Here is a 20,753-nt window from a genome sequence, read left to right on the forward strand (position 1 = left end):
CAAAACAGTTTCTCATAAATAGTTCTTACTGCAACCAACAGATCTGAAAATGCTTAAATACAGTTTTTGTATAAACATTATAAGATTAATTTTAATAAGAAGAACATCACTTTTTAATTTTTAAGTAGTATTTAAAAAAAAATGTAATGGGTACGTTAGTTTATTAACTCTATAATTTATTTTAAAATCATCATTTTTGAAAAAATAAAGTATAATTTTTTACTGGTAGTTACTCACTTAATAATAATATAATTAAATAACAGTAAATTTTATAAATAAAATAATTCAATAACAATAAACTTAATAAATTACATAATTTAATAATAAAAGGAATATTATAATTTATAACATTGAACAATAACAGACCGCCTACAATAATAAGTACAATTAATTCCCCAGTTGAATAGTTTTTTGTAAGTGGACAAGTAGAAAATTAAATTTAAATGAATTACAATATTCACAGTATTTACAACATAGGTACTAAGGTCCAATTTGTTGTGGACATAGTCATGATTTTGGAGAACAGTCCTCTTCAAAAACATCAACAGATCATTGTTTCTGTTCAGTTACTGTACAGATTCTCTGATAATCCTTGTAGTATTTTTCTTTCAGATCTGGAAGTATAATTTCTAATTTAAAAAAGTAAATTTACATTATTCAACCATAAACATAACAAATCATGTTTATTCAGAAAATAAAAATTATACAATTTCTGTGAGGTTATTTGTGTACTGTTGTAATTCTAAAAGAACTGATTTTCAACAATAGTCAATCTTTGAAAGACTGTCTTTCTGTTTATTATATAAATTAATCATTATTTAATAATAGGTATAATATTGTCAACAATAACAATAATTAAAAACAATTTGTTTTCATACACACCATTAAAAAGCAAAAATATCCAGTACACGATTTCTATTTATGATACATTTACATATAACTTAGTATTTGAAGTAATAAAAATTTCTCAAAATTAAAACTAATTTTTTTTCATCAATGATTGACTAATAAGGGAATTGTTCAAATTTAGGTTGAAACCAAGTTAAGCTTTGAAGGCAATATGATAAATACGCACAGCAAATAAAAAACAATTTATATACTAGACTAAATACAAATATTGATGGAACTTACTAATTTTGTTATGAATCGTTGTTACACTGTTAATTATGTTAAACATGTACCTATCAACAAAACATAAAACACATAAGATAGAATACTAACATTTATAGGACAGTGTAACATAGAGACCACAGTGCAACTAAGACGATTAACAAAGAAAAAAAAGGAAAATAATTTTAAAATAACATGTAATGATCTTATTGATAAATAATAAGGAAATTATTTACTTTATGAGTGTAATAATATATAAGTTGTTAATGTACAACATACAAATAAGTAATAATGTGTGAAATTCTATAACAAACATTTGTTATTTAGGTCTATAGTTGCGCCAATGGCTTAAAAATAAAGGTAGTACTTACTACTTACTAGTTGGATATTAATTAATTAATAAACATTCAAATATATTACAAACAATTGATTTAGGCACTTATTATACACAAGTTTTACTTATGTTAAATGTTGAACCAAACTTCCAGCCAGGGGCAGTAAACGTAAAACAAGTAATCGTTATTCGTTGCCCGTTAAAGTCGTTAAAATGTTGAATAACGGTAATTTATTAATTTCGACCGACAGAATACGACGGATAAATAATGTATCTGGTGCTGGGGACCAGGCTGAGAAATTTATATACTCAAAAATCGTAGTAGAATTATTTACAATGTTGAATAGTTGGTATTAATTTGAATTTTTGCGATTTGAGGTTAGTGTTCGAACTTTTAATTTCTGTTATCACCTATAATTTCTTATCACGGGGTCCAACTCTTATCACGGGGTCCAACTGGCCCCATCACCATATTTGCATTTAAGTTTTAACTGAAAATTGTTTTTAAATATTTTGTATTAAGAATAAAGTTGTTCAGATAGTTATTGTTTGATTGTTTCCGTTACTGACTTATTCATTATTTTCCAAATACTCGTTATCATATACAGATTTTCGTTCTAATTATGGTGTGTAGTAGTGACATTGTTTACTCCAACTATACGCATATTTAACTGACTACAATATTTTCAGATTGCAATACAGCAGACAATAAAAGCCATGGTGAGACATGAATTCGCGATTATATCAGTTTGGAAAATATAAACATCCTATGATGAAAATGGACTAGAAGATACTGATAATAATAATTGTTTTATTCAACGTACGTGTAGAGCTTATAATAGAATATAATTTATAGAAAATTAATAGTTATGTAACAAAATGTTAATGTCATGAAATCCTGACAATAGGACTAAGTAAATGATTCTTATTTACTATAATTAACTTTCATACAATTAATTTAACTTGATACTTCATAAACACTAAAAAACATGATTTTATATGATCATTTTGACGAATATCAAAAATTCATGTTTTAAACTGCTTATAAAGCACTGAGTTATCGAGTCATTCTCCAATTATTATATATATTTAACTGATTAAATTTTTTTAGATGGCAATACAGCAGATGACTCAAGGAATGCTGAGACATTTATTTGTATGCATACAACTTTGGGAATGTATGAACATCCAATGTTGAAAATGAACTAAAAGATACTGATTATAAAGAATTTATGCAATGTACGTGTAATGGTTATTAGGTATAGTTGATAGAAAATTAATAGCAATGTATCTAAAAGTTACTCAAATGCTTCCCTGACTATAATATTAATTAAATTATTTAATTTATTATTATTAACTTGCATACATTTCATTTAAGCAGATTTTTCATTAAAACTATAAAACATGATTTTATATGATAATTTTGACGTATATTAAAAATTTATTTTTTGATCTGCTTATAAAACAAACAATTCTCAAGATAATCTCTTGAAGCCTGGACCATTATATTAAGAAAATGATTCTAATTTATTATTATTAACTTGCATACATCTCATTTAAGCAGATATTCATTAAAACTATAAAACATGATTTTATATGATAATTTTGACGAATATTACTTATTTATTTTTGATCTGCTTATAAAACAAACAATTCTCAAGATAATCTCTTGAAACCTGGACCATTATATTAAGAAAATGATTCTAATTTATTATTTTTAACTTGCATACATCTCATTTAAGCAGATACTACATTAAAACTATAAAACATGATTTTATATGATAATTTTGACGAATATTACTTATTTATTTTTTGATCTGCTTATAAAACACACAATTCTCAAGTTAATCTCTTTAAAACTGGACCATTATATTAAGAAAATGATTCTAATTTATTATTATTAACTTGCATACATCTCATTTAAGCAGATACTTCATTAAAACTATAAAACATGATTTTATATAATAATTTTGACGAATAATATATATTTATTTTTAGAACTGCTTATAAAACACACAATTCTCAAGATAAGCTCTTGAAACCTGGACCACTATATTAAGAAAATGATTAGAATTTATTATTACTAACTTGCATACATTTCATTTAAACAGATTTTTCATAAACACCATATAACATGATTTTATATGATAATTTTGATGAATAATATACATTTATTTTTTGAACTACTTATAAAACACACAATTCTCAAGTTAATCTCTTGAAACCTGGACCACTATATTAAGAAAATGATTCTAGTTTATTATTATTAACTTGCATACATCTCATTTAAGCAGATACTTAAAAAAACTATAAAACATGTTTTTATATGATAATTTTGACGAATATTAAATATTTATTTTTTGAACTGCTTATAAAACACACAATTCTCAAGATAATCTCTTAAAACCTCGACCACTATATTAAAAAAATGATTAGAATTTTTTATTACCAACTTGCATACATTTCATTTAAGCAGATTTTTCATAAACACTATATAACATGTTTTTATATGATAATTTTGATGAATAATATACATTTAATTTTTGAACTGCTTATAAAACACACAATTCTCAAGTTAATCTCTTGAAATCTGGACCATTATATTAAGAAAATGATTCTAATTTATTATTATTAACTTGCATACATCTCATTTAAGCAGATACTTCATTAAAACTATAAAACATGATTTTATATGATAATTTTGACGAATATTACTTATTTATTTTTTGATCTGCTTATAAAACCACACAATTCTCAAGTTAATCTCTTTAAAACTGGACCATTATATTAAGAAAATGATTCTAATTTATTATTATTAACTTGCATACATCTCATTTAAGCAGATACTTCATTAAAACTATAAAACATGATTTTATATTATAATATTGACGAATAATATATATTTATTTTTTGAACTGCTTATAAAACACACAATTCTCAAGATAAGCTCTTGAAACCTGGACCACTATATTAAGAAAATGATTAGAATTTATTATTACTATTTTGCATACATTTCATTTAAGCAGATTTTTTCATAAACACTATATAACATGATTTTATATGATAATTTTGATGAATAATATACATTTATTTTTTGAACTACTTATAAAACACACAATTCTCAAGTTAATCTCTTGAAACATGGACCATTATATTAAGAAAATGATTCTAGTTTATTATTATTAACTTGCATACATCTCATTTAAGCAGATACTTAAAAAAACTATAAAACATGTTTTTATATGATAATTTTGACGAATATTAAATATTTATTTTTTAAACTGCTTATAAAACACACAATTCTCAAGATAATCTCTTGAAACCTCGACCACTATATTAAAAAAATGATTAGAATTTTTTATTACCAACTTGCATACATTTCATTTAAGCAGATTTTTTATAAACACTATATAACATGTTTTTATATGATAATTTTGATGAATAATATACATTTAATTTTTGAACTGCTTATAAAACACACAATTCTCAAGTTAATCTCTTGAAACCTGGACCATTATATTAAGAAAATGATTCTAATTTATTATTATTAACTTGCATACATCTCATTTAAGCAGATACTTCATTAAAACTATAAAACATGATTTTATATGATAATTTTAACGAATATTACTTATTTATTTTTTGATCTGCTTATAAAACAAACAATTATCAAGTTAATCTCTTGAAACCTCGACCACTATATTAAGAAAATGATTAGAATTTATTATTACTAACTTGCATACATCTCATTTAAGCAGAAACTTCATTAAAACTATAAAACATGATTTTATATGATAATTTTGACGAATATTAAATATTTTTTTATTTATCTGCTTATAAAACAAACAATTCTCAAGATAATCTCTTGAAACCTGGACCACTATATTAAGAAAATGATTAGAATTTATTATTACTAACTTGCATACATCTCATTTAAGCAGAAACTTCATTAAATCTATAAAACATGATTTTATATGATAATTTTGACGAATATTAAATATTTTTTTATTTATCTGCTTATAAAACAAACAATTCTCAAGATAATCTCTTGAAACCTGGACTACAATATTAAGAAAATGATTCTAATTTATTATTATTAACTTGCATACATTTCATTTAAGCAGATTTTTCATAAACACTATATAGCATGATTTTATATGATAATTTTGATGAATAATATACATTTATTTTTTGAACTACTTATAAAACACACAATTCTCAAGTTAATCTCTTGAAACCTGGACCACTATATTAAGAAAATGATTAGAATTTATTATTATTAACTTGCATACATCTCATTTAAGCAGATACTTCATTAAAACTATAAAACATGATTTTATATGATAATTTTGACAAATATTAAATATTTATTTTATGATCTGCTTATAAAACAAACAATTCTCAAGATAATCTCTTGAAACCTCGACCACTATACTAAGAAAATGATTAGAATTTATTATTACTAACTTGCATACATTTCATTTAAGCAGATTTTTCATAAACACTATATAACATGTTTTTATATGATAATTTTGATGAATAATATACATTTAATTTTTGAACTGCTTATAAAACACACAATTCTCAAGTTAATCTCTTGAAACCTGGACCATTATATTAAGAAAATGATTATAATTTATTATTATTAACTTGCATACATCTCATTTAAGCAGATTTTTCATAAACACTATATAACATGATTTTATATGATAATTTTGATGAATAATATACATTTATTTTTTGAACTACTTATAAAACACACAATTCTCAAGTTAATCTCTTTAAAACTGGACCATTATATTGAGAAAATGATTCTAATTTATTATTATTAACTTGCATACATTTCATTTATGCAGATTTTTCATAAACACTATAAAACATGATTTTATATGATAATTTTGACGAATATTAAATATTTTTTTTTTTGATCTGCTTATAAAACAAACAATTCTCAAGATAATCTCTTGAAGCCTGGACCATTATATTAAGAAAATGATTCTAATTTATTATTATTAACTTGCATACATCTCATTTAAGCAGATATTCATTAAAACTATAAAACATGATTTTATATGATAATTTTGACGAATATTACTTATTTATTTTTGATCTGCTTATAAAACAAACAATTATCAAGTTAATCTCTTGAAACCTGGACCACTATATTAAGAAAATGATTAGAATTTATTATTACTAACTTGCATACATTGCATACATTTCATTTAAGCAGATTTTTCATAAACACTATATAACATGATTTTATATGATAATTTTGATGAATAATATACATTTATTTTTTGAACTACTTATAAAACACACAATTCTCAAGTTAATCTCTTGAAACCTGGACCATTATATTAAGAAAATGATTCTAGTTTATTATTATTAACTTGCATACATCTCATTTAAGCAGATACATCATTAAAACTATATAACATGTTTTTTATATGATAATTTTGATGAATAATATACATTTAATTTTTGAACTGCTTATAAAACACACAATTCTCAAGTTAATCTCTTGAAACCTGGACCACTATATTAAGAAAATGATTAGAATTTATTATTACTAACTTGCATACATTTCATTTAAGCAGATTTTTCATAAACACTATAAAACATGATTTTATATGATAATTTTGACGAATATTAAATATTTTTTTTTTTGATCTGCTTATAAAACAAACAATTCTCAAGATAATCTCTTGAAACCTCGACCACTATATTAAGAAAATGATTAGAATTTATTATTATTAACTTGTATACATCTCATTTAAGCAGATACTTCATTAAAACTATAAAACATGTTTTTATATGATAATTTTGATGAATAATATACATTTATTTTTTGAACTGCTTATATAACATACAATTCTCAAGATAATCTCTTGAAACCTGGACCACTATATTAAGAAAATGATTCTAATTTATTATTATTAACTTGCATACATCTCATTTAAGCAGATACTTCATTAAAACTATAAAACATGATTTTATATGATATTTTTGACGAATATTAAATATTTATTTTTTGATCTGCTTATAAAACAAACAATTCTCAAGATAATCTCTTGAAGCCTGGACCACTATATTAAGAAAATGATTCTAATTTATTATTATTAACTTGCATACATCTCATTTAAGCAGATACTTCATTAAAACTATAAAACATGATTTTATATTATAATTTTGACGAATAATATATATTTATTTTTTGAACTGCTTATAAAACACACAATTCTCAAGATAAGCTCTTGAAACCTGGACCACTATATTAAGAAAATGATAAGAATTTATTATTACTAACTTGCATACATTGCATACATTTCATTTAAGCAGATTTTTCATAAACACTATATAACATGATTTTATATGATAATTTTGATGAATAATATACATTTATTTTTTGAACTACTTATAAAACACACAATTCTCAAGTTAATCTCTTGAAACCTGGACCATTATATTAAGAAAATGATTCTAGTTTATTATTATTAACTTGCATACATCACATTTAAGCAGATACTTCATTACAACTATAAAACATGTTTTTATATGATAATTTTGACGAATATTAAATATTTATTTTTTGAACTGCTTATAAAACACACAATTCTCAAGTTAATCTCTTGAAACCTGGACCATTATATTATGAAAATGATTCTAATTTATTATTATTAACTTGTATACATCTCATTTAAGCAGATACTTCATTACAACTATAAAACATGTTTTTATATGATAATTTTGACAAATATTAAATATTTATTTTTTGATCTGCTTATAAAACAAACAATTCTCAAGATAATCTCTTGAAGCCTGGACCACTATATTAAGAAAATGATTCTAATTTATTATTATTAACTTGCATACATCTCATTTAAGCAGATACTTCATTAAAACTATAAAACATGATTTTATATTATAATTTTGACGAATAATATATATTTATTTTTTGAACTGCTTATAAAACACACAATTCTCAAGATAAGCTCTTGAAACCTGGACCACTATATTAAGAAAATGATAAGAATTTATTATTACTAACTTGCATACATTGCATACATTTCATTTAAGCAGATTTTTCATAAACACTATATAACATGATTTTATATGATAATTTTGATGAATAATATACATTTATTTTTTGAACTACTTATAAAACACACAATTCTCAAGTTAATCTCTTGAAACCTGGACCATTATATTAAGAAAATGATTCTAGTTTATTATTATTAACTTGCATACATCACATTTAAGCAGATACTTCATTACAACTATAAAACATGTTTTTATATGATAATTTTGACGAATATTAAATATTTATTTTTTGAACTGCTTATAAAACACACAATTCTCAAGTTAATCTCTTGAAACCTGGACCATTATATTAAGAAAATGATTCTAATTTATTATTATTAACTTGTATACATCTCATTTAAGCAGATACTTCATTACAACTATAAAACATGTTTTTATATGATAATTTTGACGAATATTAAATATTTATTTTTTGATCTGCTTATAAAACAAACAATTCTCAAGATAATCTCTTGAAGCCTGGACCACTATATTAAGAAAATGATTCTAATTTATTATTATTAACTTGCATACATCTCATTTAAGCAGATACTTCATTAAAACTATAAAACATGATTTTATATTATAATTTTGACGAATAATATATATTTATTTTTTGAACTGCTTATAAAACACACAATTCTCAAGATAAGCTCTTGAAACCTGGACCACTATATTAAGAAAATGATTAGAATTTATTATTACTAACTTGCATACATTTCATTTAAGCAGATTTTTCATAAACACTATAAAACATGATTTTATATTATAATTTTGACGAATAATATATATTTATTTTTTGAACTGCTTATAAAACACACAATTCTCAAGATAAGCTCTTGAAACCGGGACCACTATATTAAGAAAATGATAAGAATTTATTATTACTAACTTGCATACATTGCATACATTTCATTTAAGCAGATTTTTCATAAACACTATATAACATGATTTTATATGATAATTTTGATGAATAATATACATTTATTTTTTGAACTACTTATAAAACACACAATTCTCAAGTTAATCTCTTGAAACCTGGACCATTATATTAAGAAAATGATTCTAGTTTATTATTATTAACTTGCATACATCACATTTAAGCAGATACTTCATTACAACTATAAAACATGTTTTTTTTATATGATAATTTTGACGAATATTAAATATTTATTTTTGATCTGCTTATAAAACACACAATTCTCAAGTTAATCTCTTGAAACCTGGACCACTATATTAAGAAAATGATTAGAATTTATTATTACTAACTTGCATACATTTCATTTAAGCAGATTTTTCATAAACACTATAAAACATGATTTTATATGATAATTTTGATGAATAATATACATTTAATTTTTGAACTGCTTATAAAACAAACAATTATCAAGTTAATCTCTTGAAACCTGGACCACTATATTAAGAAAATGATTAGAATTTATTATTACTAACTTGCATACATTTCATTTAAGCAGATTTTTCATAAACACTATATAACATGTTTTTATATGATAATTTTGATGAATAATATACATTTAATTTTTGAACTGCTTATAAAACACACAATTCTCAAGTTAATCTCTTGAAACCTGGACCATTATATTAAGAAAATGATTCTAATTTATTATTATTAACTTGTATACATCTCATTTAAGCAGATACTTCATTAAAACTATAAAACATGTTTTTATATGATAATTTTGATGAATAATATACATTTATTTTTTGAACTACTTATAAAACACACAATTCTCAAGTTAATCTCTTGAAACCTGGACCATTATATTAAGAAAATGATTCTAGTTTATTATTATTAACTTGCATACATCACATTTAAGCAGATACTTCATTACAACTATAAAACATGTTTGTATATGATAATTTTGACGAATATTAAATATTTATTTTTTGAACTGCTTATAAAACACACAATTCTCAAGTTAATCTCTTGAAACCTGGACCATTATATTAAGAAAATGATTCTAATTATTATTATTAACTTGTATACATCTCATTTAAGCAGATACTTCATTACAACTATAAAACATGTTTTTATATGATAATTTTGACGAATATTAAATATTTATTTTTTGATCTGCTTATAAAACAAACAATTCTCAAGATAATCTCTTGAAGCCTGGACCACTATATTAAGAAAAATGATTCTAATTTATTATTATTAACTTGCATACATCTCATTTAAGCAGATACTTCATTAAAACTATAAAAACATGATTTTATATTATAATTTTGACGAATAATATATATTTATTTTTTTGAACTGCTTATAAAACACACAATTCTCAAGATAAGCTCTTGAAACCGGGACCACTATATTAAGAAAATGATAAGAATTTATTATTACTAACTTGCATACATTGCATACATTTCATTTAAGCAGATTTTTCATAAACACTATATAACATGATTTTATATGATAAATTTTGATGAATAATATACATTTATTTTTTGAACTACTTATAAAACACACAATTCTCAAGTTAATCTCTTGAAACCTGGACCATTATATTAAGAAAATGATTCTAGTTTATTATTATTAACTTGCATACATCACATTTAAGCAGATACTTCATTACAACTATAAAACATGTTTTTATATGATAATTTTGACGAATATTAAATATTTATTTTTTTGATCTGCTTATAAAACACACAATTCTCAAGATAATCTCTTGAAACCTCGACCACTATATTAAGAAAATGATTAGAATTTTTTATTACTAACTTGCATACATTTCATTTAAGCAGATTTTTCATAAACACTATAAAACATGATTTTATATGATAATTTTGATGAATAATATACATTTAATTTTTGAACTGCTTATAAAACAAACAATTATCAAGTTAATCTCTTGAAACCTGGACCACTATATTAAGAAAATGATTAGAATTTATTATTACTAACTTGCATACATTTCATTTAAGCAGATTTTTCATAAACACTATATAACATGTTTTTATATGATAATTTTGATGAATAATATACATTTAATATTTGAACTGCTTATAAAACACACAATTCTCAAGTTAATCTCTTGAAACCTGGACCATTATATTAAGAAAATGATTCTAATTTATTATTATTAACTTGTATACATCTCATTTAAGCAGATACTTCATTAAAACTATAAAACATGTTTTTATATGATAATTTTGATGAATAATATACATTTATTTTTTGAACTACTTATAAAACACACAATTCTCAAGTTAATCTCTTGAAACCTGGACCATTATATTAAGAAAATGATTCTAGTTTATTATTATTAACTTGCATACATCACATTTAAGCAGATACTTCATTACAACTATAAAACATGTTTTTATATGATAATTTTGACGAATATTAAATATTTATTTTTTGAACTGCTTATAAAACACACAATTCTCAAGTTAATCTCTTGAAACCTGGACCATTATATTAAGAAAATGATTCTAATTTATTATTATTAACTTGTATACATCTCATTTAAGCAGATACTTCATTACAACTATAAAACATGTTTTTATATGATAATTTTGAGGAATATTAAATATTTATTTTTTGATCTGCTTATAAAACAAACAATTCTCAAGATAATCTCTTGAAGCCTGGACCACTATATTAAGAAAATGATTCTAATTTATTATTATTAACTTGCATACATCTCATTTAAGCAGATACTTCATTAAAACTATAAAACATGATTTTATATTATAATTTTGACGAATAATATATATTTATTTTTTGAACTGCTTATAAAACACACAATTCTCAAGATAAGCTCTTGAAACCTGGACCACTATATTAAGAAAATGATAAGAATTTATTATTACTAACTTGCATACATTGCATACATTTCATTTAAGCAGATTTTTCATAAACACTATATAACATGATTTTATATGATAATTTTGATGAATAATATACATTTATTTTTTGAACTACTTATAAAACACACAATTCTCAAGTTAATCTCTTGAAACCTGGACCATTATATTAAGAAAATGATTCTAGTTTATTATTATTAACTTGCATACATCACATTTAAGCAGATACTTCATTACAACTATAAAACATGTTTTTATATGATAATTTTGACGAATATTAAATATTTATTTTTTGATCTGCTTATAAAACACACAATTCTCAAGATAATCTCTTGAAACCTCGACCACTATATTAAGAAAATGATTAGAATTTTTTATTACTAACTTGCATACATTTCATTTAAGCAGATTTTTCATAAACACTATAAAACATGATTTTATATGATAATTTTGATGAATAATATACATTTAATTTTTGAACTGCTTATAAAACAAACAATTATCAAGTTAATCTCTTGAAACCTGGACCACTATATTAAGAAAATGATTAGAATTTATTATTACTAACTTGCATACATTTCATTTAAGCAGATTTTTCATAAACACTATAAAACATGATTTTATATGATAATTTTGATGAATAATATACATTTAATTTTTGAACTGCTTATAAAACAAACAATTATCAAGTTAATCTATTGAAACCTGGACCACTATATTAAGAAAATGATTAGAATTTATTATTACTAACTCGCATACATTTCATTTAAGCAGATTTTTCATAAACACTATATAACATGTTTTTATATGATAATTTTGATGAATAATATACATTTAATTTTTGAACTGCTTATAAAACACACAATTCTCAAGTTGATCTCTTGAAACCTGGACCATTATATTAAGAAAATGATTCTAATTTATTATTACTAACTTGCATACATTGCATACATTTCATTTAAGCAGATTTTTCATAAACACTATATAACATGATTTTATATGATAATTTTGATGAATAATATACATTTATTTTTTGAACTACTTATAAAACACACAATTCTCAAGTTAATCTCTTGAAACCTGGACCATTATATTAAGAAAATGATTCTAGTTTATTATTATTAACTTGCATACATCACATTTAAGCAGATACTTCATTACAACTATAAAACATGTTTTTATATGATAATTTTGACGAATATTAAATATTTATTTTTTGAACTGCTTATAAAACACACAATTCTCAAGTTAATCTCTTGAAACCTGGACCATTATATTAAGAAAATGATTCTAATTTATTATTATTAACTTGTATACATCTCATTTAAGCAGATACTTCATTACAACTATAAAACATGTTTTTATATGATAATTTTGACGAATATTAAATATTTATTTTTTGATCTGCTTATAAAACAAACAATTCTCAAGATAATCTCTTGAAGCCTGGACCACTATATTAAGAAAATGATTCTAATTTATTATTATTAACTTGCATACATCTCATTTAAGCAGATACTTCATTAAAACTTTAAAACATGATTTTATATTATAATTTTGACGAATAATATACATTTAATTTTTGAACTGCTTATAAAACAAACAATTATCAAGTTAATCTCTTGAAACCTGGACCACTATATTAAGAAAATGATTAGAATTTATTATTACTAACTTGCATACATTTCATTTAAGCAGATTTTTCATAAACACTATATAACATGTTTTTATATGATAATTTTGATGAATAATATACATTTAATATTTGAACTGCTTATAAAACACACAATTCTCAAGTTAATCTCTTGAAACCTGGACCATTATATTAAGAAAATGATTCTAATTTATTATTATTAACTTGTATACATCTCATTTAAGCAGATACTTCATTAAAACTATAAAACATGTTTTTATATGATAATTTTGATGAATAATATACATTTATTTTTTGAACTACTTATAAAACACACAATTCTCAAGTTAATCTCTTGAAACCTGGACCATTATATTAAGAAAATGATTCTAGTTTATTATTATTAACTTGCATACATCACATTTAAGCAGATACTTCATTACAACTATAAAACATGTTTTTATATGATAATTTTGACGAATATTAAATATTTATTTTTTGAACTGCTTATAAAACACACAATTCTCAAGTTAATCTCTTGAAACCTGGACCATTATATTAAGAAAATGATTCTAATTTATTATTATTAACTTGTATACATCTCATTTAAGCAGATACTTCATTACAACTATAAAACATGTTTTTATATGATAATTTTGAGGAATATTAAATATTTATTTTTTGATCTGCTTATAAAACAAACAATTCTCAAGATAATCTCTTGAAGCCTGGACCACTATATTAAGAAAATGATTCTAATTTATTATTATTAACTTGCATACATCTCATTTAAGCAGATACTTCATTAAAACTATAAAACATGATTTTATATTATAATTTTGACGAATAATATATATTTATTTTTTGAACTGCTTATAAAACACACAATTCTCAAGATAAGCTCTTGAAACCTGGACCACTATATTAAGAAAATGATAAGAATTTATTATTACTAACTTGCATACATTGCATACATTTCATTTAAGCAGATTTTTCATAAACACTATATAACATGATTTTATATGATAATTTTGATGAATAATATACATTTATTTTTTGAACTACTTATAAAACACACAATTCTCAAGTTAATCTCTTGAAACCTGGACCATTATATTAAGAAAATGATTCTAGTTTATTATTATTAACTTGCATACATCACATTTAAGCAGATACTTCATTACAACTATAAAACATGTTTTTATATGATAATTTTGACGAATATTAAATATTTATTTTTTGATCTGCTTATAAAACACACAATTCTCAAGATAATCTCTTGAAACCTCGACCACTATATTAAGAAAATGATTAGAATTTTTTATTACTAACTTGCATACATTTCATTTAAGCAGATTTTTCATAAACACTATAAAACATGATTTTATATGATAATTTTGATGAATAATATACATTTAATTTTTGAACTGCTTATAAAACAAACAATTATCAAGTTAATCTCTTGAAACCTGGACCACTATATTAAGAAAATGATTAGAATTTATTATTACTAACTTGCATACATTTCATTTAAGCAGATTTTTCATAAACACTATAAAACATGATTTTATATGATAATTTTGATGAATAATATACATTTAATTTTTGAACTGCTTATAAAACAAACAATTATCAAGTTAATCTATTGAAACCTGGACCACTATATTAAGAAAATGATTAGAATTTATTATTACTAACTCGCATACATTTCATTTAAGCAGATTTTTCATAAACACTATATAACATGTTTTTATATGATAATTTTGATGAATAATATACATTTAATTTTTGAACTGCTTATAAAACACACAATTCTCAAGTTGATCTCTTGAAACCTGGACCATTATATTAAGAAAATGATTCTAATTTATTATTACTAACTTGCATACATTGCATACATTTCATTTAAGCAGATACTTCATTACAACTATAAAACATGTTTTTATATGATAATTTTGATGAATAATATACATTTAATTTTTGAACTACTTATAAAACACACAATTCTCAAGTTAATCTCTTGAAACCTGGACCATTATATTAAGAAAATGATTCTAGTTTATTATTATTAACTTGCATACATCACATTTAAGCAGATACTTCATTACAACTATAAAACATGTTTTTATATGATAATTTTGACGAATATTAAATATTTATTTTTTGATCTGCTTATAAAACACACAATTCTCAAGATAATCTCTTGAAACCTCGACCACTATATTAAGAAAATGATTAGAATTTTTTATTACTAACTTGCATACATTTCATTTAAGCAGATTTTTCATAAACACTATAAAACATGATTTTATATGATAATTTTGATGAATAATATACATTTAATTTTTGAACTGCTTATAAAACAAACAATTATCAAGTTAATCTCTTGAAACCTGGACCACTATATTAAGAAAATGATAAGAATTTATTATTACTAACTTGCATACATTGCATACATTTCATTTAAGCAGATTTTTCATAAACACTATATAACATGATTTTATATGATAATTTTGATGAATAATATACATTTATTTTTTGAACTACTTATAAAACACACAATTCTCAAGTTAATCTCTTGAAACCTGGACCATTATATTAAGAAAATGATTCTAGTTTATTATTATTAACTTGCATACATCACATTTAAGCAGATACTTCATTACAACTATAAAACATGTTTTTATATGATAATTTTGACGAATATTAAATATTTATTTTTTGAACTGCTTATAAAACACACAATTCTCAAGTTAATCTCTTGAAACCTGGACCATTATATTAAGAAAATGATTCTAATTTATTATTATTAACTTGTATACATCTCATTTAAGCAGATACTTCATTACAACTATAAAACATGTTTTTATATGATAATTTTGACGAATATTAAATATTTATTTTTTGATCTGCTTATAAAACAAACAATTCTCAAGATAATCTCTTGAAGCCTGGACCACTATATTAAGAAAATGATTCTAATTTATTATTATTAACTTGCATACATCTCATTTAAGCAGATACTTCATTAAAACTTTAAAACATGATTTTATATTATAATTTTGACGAATAATATATATTTATTTTTTGAACTGCTTATAAAACACACAATTCTCAAGATAAGCTCTTGAAACCTGGACCACTATATTAAGAAAATGATAAGAATTTATTATTACTAACTTGCATACATTGCATACATTTCATTTAAGCAGATTTTTCATAAACACTATATAACATGATTTTATATGATAATTTTGATGAATAATATACATTTATTTTTTGAACTACTTGTAAAACACACAATTCTCAAGTTAATCTCTTGAAACCTGGACCATTATATTAAGAAAATGATTCTAGTTTATTATTATTAACTTGCATACATCACATTTAAGCAGATACTTCATTACAACTATAAAACATGTTTTTATATGATAATTTTGACGAATATTAAATATTTATTTTTTGAACTGCTTATAAAACACACAATTCTCAAGATAATCTCTTGAAACCTCGACCACTATATTAAGAAAATGATTAGAATTTTTTATTACTAACTTGCATACATTTCATTTAAGCAGATTTTTCATAAACACTATAAAACATGATTTTATATGATAATTTTGATGAATAATATACATTTAATTTTTGAACTGCTTATAAAACAAACAATTATCAAGTTAATCTCTTGAAACCTGGACCATTATATTAAGAAAATGATTCTAATTTATTATTATTATTTTGCATACATCTCATTTAAGCAGATACTTCATTAAAACTATAAAACATGTTTTTATATGATAATTTTGATGAATAATATACATTTATTTTTTGAACTGCTTATATAACACACAGTTCTCAAGATAATCTCTTGAAACCTGGACCACTATATTAAGAGAATGATTAAAATTTATTATTACTAACTTGCATACATTTCATTTAAGCAGATACTTCATTAAAACTATAAAACATGTTTTAATATGATAATTTTGACGAATATTAAATATTTATTTTATGATCTGCTTATAAAACAAACAATTATCAAGTTAATCTCTTGAAACCAGGACTACTATATTAAGAAAATGATTAGAATTTATTATTACTAACTTGCATACATCTCATTTAAGCAGATACTTCATTAAAACTATAAAACATGATTTTATATAATAATTTTGACGAATATTAAAAATTCATGTTTTAAATTGCTTATAAAGCACTGAGTTATCGAGTCATTCTCTAATTATTATATTTATTTAACTGGATAAATTTTTTTAGATGCAAATACAGCAGATCATTAAAGGGATGCTGAAACATTATTTGGTATTCAAACAACTCTGGAAAAGTATGAACATCCAATTTTGAAAATGAACTAACGAATACTGATTATAATGAATTTATGCAATTTACATGTAATGGTTATTGAATATAATTTATAGAATATTAATGTAGTGATACAATAGATATTTGTTTATACATTGAATAAATGATAATTAAACACCTGAGAACTTTTAATTTTCATTCTTAAAATTTGTCTTAGCTTTAAAAATCATTTTATTTTTATTACATTTATATGATAATTTTGTTGAATATAACAAATTCATACATTTAACTGTTTATAAAATATTTTATTCTCAAGTACGTGTTTTGATACCTTGACTGTTATATTATGAAAATTATTCCATTTTATCATTTATAACTTTCATATGTTTTGTTTAACCAGATATTTTTACTTCATAAGAACTTTAACAAATTATTTTATATGTTAATTTTGACGAATTATACAATTCATATTTTTTTCATATTGAATAGAAGAAAATTTAAGTTATTGTTCGAGTGTATTATTTAGTTACATTTATTTTACATTCAAATTCAACAAAATAATTTGGTAGATTTGTACTATCTTTTATGGCTTATCATAATTATTATATCTTATCATCTGTTATATGATTATATTTCATATCACTTTGCTGTTTTACAATCGTATTTGCATTTAAGTTTTAACTGAAAATTGTTTTTAAATATTTTGTATTAAGAATAAAGTTGTTCAGATAGTTATTGTTTGATTGTTTCCGTTACTGACTTATTCAGTATTTTCCAAATACTCGTTATCATATAAAGATTTTCGTTCTAATTATGGTGTGTAGTAGTGACATTGTTTACTCCAACTATACGCATATTTAACTGACTACAATATTTTCAGATTGCAATACAGCAGACAATGAAAGCCATGGTGAGACATGAATTCGCGATTATATCAGTTTGGAAAATATAAACATCCTATGATGAAAATGGACTAGAAGATACTGATAATAATAATTGTTTTATTCAACGTACGTGTAGAGCTTATAATAGAATATAATTTATAGAAAATTAATAGTTATGTAACAAAATGTTAATGTCATGAAATCCTGACAATAGGACTAAGTAAATGATTCTTATTTACTATAATTAACTTTCATACAATTAATTTAACTTGATACTTCATAAACACTAAAAAACATGATTTTATATGATCATTTTGACGAATATCAAAAATTCATGTTTTAAACTGCTTATAAAGCACTGAGTTATCGAGTCATTCTCCAATTATTATATATATTTAACTGATTAAATTTTTTTAGATGGCAATACAGCAGATGACTCAAGGAATGCTGAGACATTTATTTGTATGCATACAACTTTGGGAATGTATGAACATCCAATGTTGAAAATGAACTAAAAGATACTGATTATAAAGAATTTATGCAATGTACGTGTAATGGTTATTAGGTATAGTTGATAGAAAATTAATAGCAATGTATCTAAAAGTTACTCAAATGCTTCCCTGACTATAATATTAATTAAATTATTTAATTTATTATTATTAACTTGCATACATTTCATTTAAGCAGATTTTTCATTAAAACTATAAAACATGATTTTATATGATAATTTTGACGTATATTAAAAATTTATTTTTTGATCTGCTTATAAAACAAACAATTATCAAGTAATTCTCTTGAAACCTGGACCACTATATTAAGAAAATGATTCTAATTTGTTATTACTAACTTGCATACATTTCATTTAAGCAGATTTTTCATAAACACTATATAACATGATTTTATATGATAATTTTGACGAACATTAAATATTTTTTTTTTGATCTGCTTATAAAACAAACAATTCTCAAGATAATCTCTTGAAACCTGGACCACTATATTAAGAAAATGATTCTAATTTATTATTATTAACTTGCATACATCTCATTTAAGCAGATACTTCATTAAAACTATAAAACATGATTTTATAAGATAATTTTGACGAATATTAAATATTTATTTTATGATCTGCTTATAAAACAAACAATTCTCAAGTTAATATCTTGAAACCTGGACCATTATGTTAAGAAAATGATTCTAATTTATTATTATTAACTTGCATACATCTCATTTAAGCAGATACTTCATTAAAACTATAAAACATGATTTTATATGATAATTTTGACGAATATTAAATATTTATTTTTTGATCTGCTTATAAAACAAACAATTCTCAAGATAATCTCTTGAAACCTGGACCACTATATTAAGAAAATGATTCTAATTTATTATTATTAACTTGCATATATCTCATTTAAGCAGATACTTCATTAAAACTATAAAACATGATTTTATAAGATAATTTTGACGAATATTAAATATTGTTGTTTTGATCTGCTTATAAAACACACAATTCTCAAGTTAATATCTTGAAACCTGGACCACTATATTAAGAAAATGATTC

At 22.6% G+C, this 20,753-nt stretch overlaps 2 long non-coding RNA genes across 3 annotated transcripts in view; both read left to right on the top strand.

Moving 5' to 3' along the window:
* The window catches only part of LOC132931362 (uncharacterized), a 312,343-nt gene that overhangs the window by 194,432 nt on the left and 97,158 nt on the right, over positions 1 to 20,753 (top strand). The window lies entirely within an intron of this gene.
* On the top strand, positions 1,923 to 19,881 carry LOC132931271 (uncharacterized). Of its 2 annotated transcripts, none has more exons than XR_009662409.1 (6): positions 1,923 to 2,070; positions 2,135 to 2,264; positions 2,556 to 2,703; positions 18,264 to 18,397; positions 19,189 to 19,318; positions 19,610 to 19,881. It is a non-coding gene; the product is annotated as an uncharacterized LOC132931271 (long non-coding RNA). The 2 variants fall into 2 exon arrangements; XR_009662410.1 differs by having other exon boundaries at positions 2,556 to 2,683.

The sequence above is a fragment of the Rhopalosiphum padi genome, unplaced genomic scaffold, assembly GCF_020882245.1.
Source record: "Rhopalosiphum padi isolate XX-2018 unplaced genomic scaffold, ASM2088224v1 scaffold1, whole genome shotgun sequence".
Taxonomy (NCBI): domain Eukaryota; kingdom Metazoa; phylum Arthropoda; class Insecta; order Hemiptera; family Aphididae; genus Rhopalosiphum; species Rhopalosiphum padi.